Here is a 3,456-nt window from a genome sequence, read left to right as displayed (position 1 = left end):
GTTGGACTAGATGACCTCTAGGGGTCCCTTCCAACCCAAAACATTCTATGATTCTACTGTGTGAGAAAGGAAGGTGGAGAAAGGAAAAGTAAGAAAACTGCAAACCCATCAGCTTCATTTCCATCTCCTACAAAAACACTGGAATAAATGCACTGAAAGTATGTGATGCTAAGAAACAGAGTATGTATGCATCTGGCAACATGTCATATCAAACCAGCGTTAACTTCTTTATGCAACAAGTTAGCAGGCAGTGAAGTTAGCAGAAAACCAGCTGGTATTACAACTTTATGCTATTAGGGGTTTCCTTGCATGGCAGAAGAAATGGATTGGAGATGCAGGAAAAGTTGTTTTAATTAGAAAAATGCTTCCAGTGGACTGTTGTCATAATCAAAGACACTGTGTGGGGTCCACCAAGCTCTGCTCTCTCCGTTTGTACTTTGAGCAGTGAGCTGGGTGATGAAACGGGGATTAGCCTCATTAAAAGCACACATGAAACCAAAAGGTGGGGGGTTAGATGACAGCTTCACATTCAGAACAATGCTAACAAACCAGAAGTGGTGTTTGACAAAGAAAATAAGATGCTACATAATTCAGGTCAACTGCATGAACAGAGGATGGGGAACAGCTGGCCAGTGCTGCAGCGAATTACAGAATCTTTTAGGTTGGAAAAGACCTTTAAGATCATTAAGTCCAACCATTAACCTAACCCTGCCATCCCACCACTAAACCCTGTCCCTAAGCACCTCATCTACCCTTCTTTTAAATACCTCCAGGGATGGGGACTTGACCACTTCCCTGGGCAGCCTGTTCCCTTCATTTCACTCCATGTCCTTGTCTTCCAGCTCAAGGGGCTGGGTACCCTAAGAACAACTGTTCTGACTATTAAAGTCTGAGGCAGTAGCCAGATTGTAGTTGTAGTTGGGATTTGGCCCTTCTAATTTTCTCCCTGCATAACCTTATGACATCCTTGCACTCCTCCTGAGTTGCCTGCCCCTCCTTCATAAGTTCATAAACTCTCCTTTTTTTCCTGAGTTCCAGCCAATGCTCTTTTTTCAGCCAGGCCAGTATTCTCTCCCATTGGCTCATCTTTCAGCACATGGGGATGGCCTGCTCCTGCATCTTTAAGATTTCCTTCTAGAATAATGTCCAGCCTTTCTGGACTCCTTTGCCCTTCAGGACTGCCTCCCAAGGGACTCTGTCAACCAGTCTCCTAAAGAGGTCAAAGTCCAACCTCACAGTTCTGCTGATACCCCTCCTTACTCCCAAGGGACTCTGTCAACCAGTCTCCTAAACAGGTCAAAGTCCAACCTCTAGAAGTCCAAGGTTACAGTTCTGCTGATACCCCTCCTTACTTCTCCAAGATTTGAAAATTCTATCATTTTGTGGCCACTGTGCCCAAGATGGTCTCCAAGGATGGAGGGATGCTATAGACTGCAAGCTGAACATGAATCCACAATGACGTTTCCTGTAAAAGTGGCAGACATCATCGCGGGATGTATAAATAGAATTACAATCTTCTAGACAGGTGAAGTAAACCTTTTCCTTGACCCCACACTGCGGAGTCCTCAGCTGTAGGCAATAAGCTCCAGGAAAGATTTTGCCAGAGAGTGAAGAGAGTCTAGAGGGAATTAGGAGAATGACAACAGGTCAAGAAAACATGACCTTCTAGGAAAGACTGGGTAAATGAGGTTGCTTTACCTATAGAAGGGAAGATTGATGGGAAAATTTGAGCCTTCAAATCTGTGCAAAGCTGCTGCAAAAAGACAGGGAGGAAAATATTCTCTTCATTTGTGTTGGGCAAGACAAGGGAATAGATCTAAACCAAAGTGGGAAAGATGAAGTGAGACATTAGGAGAGCCTATGAGGAAGGATAGAGCACCTCTGGGAACAGGTAACATGGGGAAGATCATCTTACACCTGGAGGTGATAAGACCGGCCAATGCTGGTCAGGGGCCAATACTGGGTCCGGTCCTGCTTAACATCTTCATTAATGATCCGGGTGATGGGGCAGAATGTATCCTCAGCAAGTTGGCTGATGGCACCAAACTCAGAGGAGTGACTGATACACCAGAGGGTCATGCTGCCATCCAGAGCAACCTGGACAGGATGAAGAAATGGGCCAACATCACAGAACAGTTGAGGAGACCATCTAGGCCAACCCCTGGCCCCTGCTCAAAGCAGAATCAGCTACAGCAGGCTGCCCAGGATTGTGCCCAGTTGTGTTTTAAATATCTCCAAGGATGGAGACTACCCAATCTTTCCAGGAAATGTCTGGCATTTGACATCCATAAACTGGAGTCCCTGCTTGCTATCTAACCAGCCACATCACCAAAGTGCAGGTGGTGGCTGTTTATGGGATGGGAGGAAGGGGTCACACAGGCAACATGATCTATTGCAAAAGTGGTCACAGACACAGAACTTCCAGACACACAAAAAACTTCCAGTCTTGCATTCACATGCATCTCAAGTCGAACACTCACTCTTTTCAGGACAGGTCCATCACATTGTAGGGGGGACCTCCAGATCCCTCAGGAAAGAGCATTAGGAACTTGGATGTGGAGTCAGTGGGATGTTCTGGCAGACTAATAGCCAGCTGAAGCCAAAACCAGGCATCAGGTGAATTCCTTGCCCTGAATTTCACAGTGAGCTGTTGGTGCTGCTGGGGTCCTCACCAGATTTCTCCTGCCTGAGGAATGGCACTGCTACCACAAAGCAGACTGTTTCTGTTTGCTGTTCTTCTATGGAAAAATAAAATTGCAGGCAGTTTGGATAATAATTACCTGCCATTAATGAATTCAGGGGGTGGTGAGAGCAACAGAACTCTCTTATTCTATTCCCAGCTCTACCACCACCTTGCTGATGGAGAAGTGCCTTCACGGGGGGCTTCAAAAGTAATTAGTGATGACGACACCTCCATTTCTGGATGACCAACTAGAGGTACATTTTTCCAAGGTTTTTAACCTGGATAAAATCCTTGTACTAACCAGTCTGACCTTCTTCATAAGGAGAGAGAAGATCATTTCACACAAATCATCTTTCACATCAACCCCTACAGCCTCTGGTCAGACCAGGTCACCTTTTTCCATAAGACCCTTGCCAAGGCTCCAGTTAATGAAGGATCAGCCCCAGCCACTCCGTTAGGAGAGCTGTGTCTTCTCACCTCTTGAACTTTGTTGTTTAATCTCTGGGCCCTGTTGCCTCTTAACCTTCCTCAGATCAAATAAACAGATTGACCCCCGTTTCATTTCTCACTAGGAGGCTTGTTTATCAGCACACACAAATCACAAGAAGGGAGATTACTCAGTATTTTCCTGCTTTCCATACAGCTGCCTCCATTTCCCTGCCTGTAAAATGGATAGACAGATGCACAGCCCTCCTTTTTGCAGGGTACCAGGATTAACTTGATTAATATGGAAGTTTTCTGAAGCCATGAGATGAAAGGGCGTATTTGCAAAG

Source organism: Egretta garzetta, unplaced genomic scaffold (genome assembly GCF_000687185.1).
Source record: "Egretta garzetta isolate BGI_Z169 unplaced genomic scaffold, ASM68718v1 scaffold394, whole genome shotgun sequence".
NCBI lineage: Eukaryota > Metazoa > Chordata > Aves > Pelecaniformes > Ardeidae > Egretta > Egretta garzetta.
The sequence above is the reverse complement of the archived record's forward strand: the minus strand, read 5'-3'. Positions refer to the sequence as shown.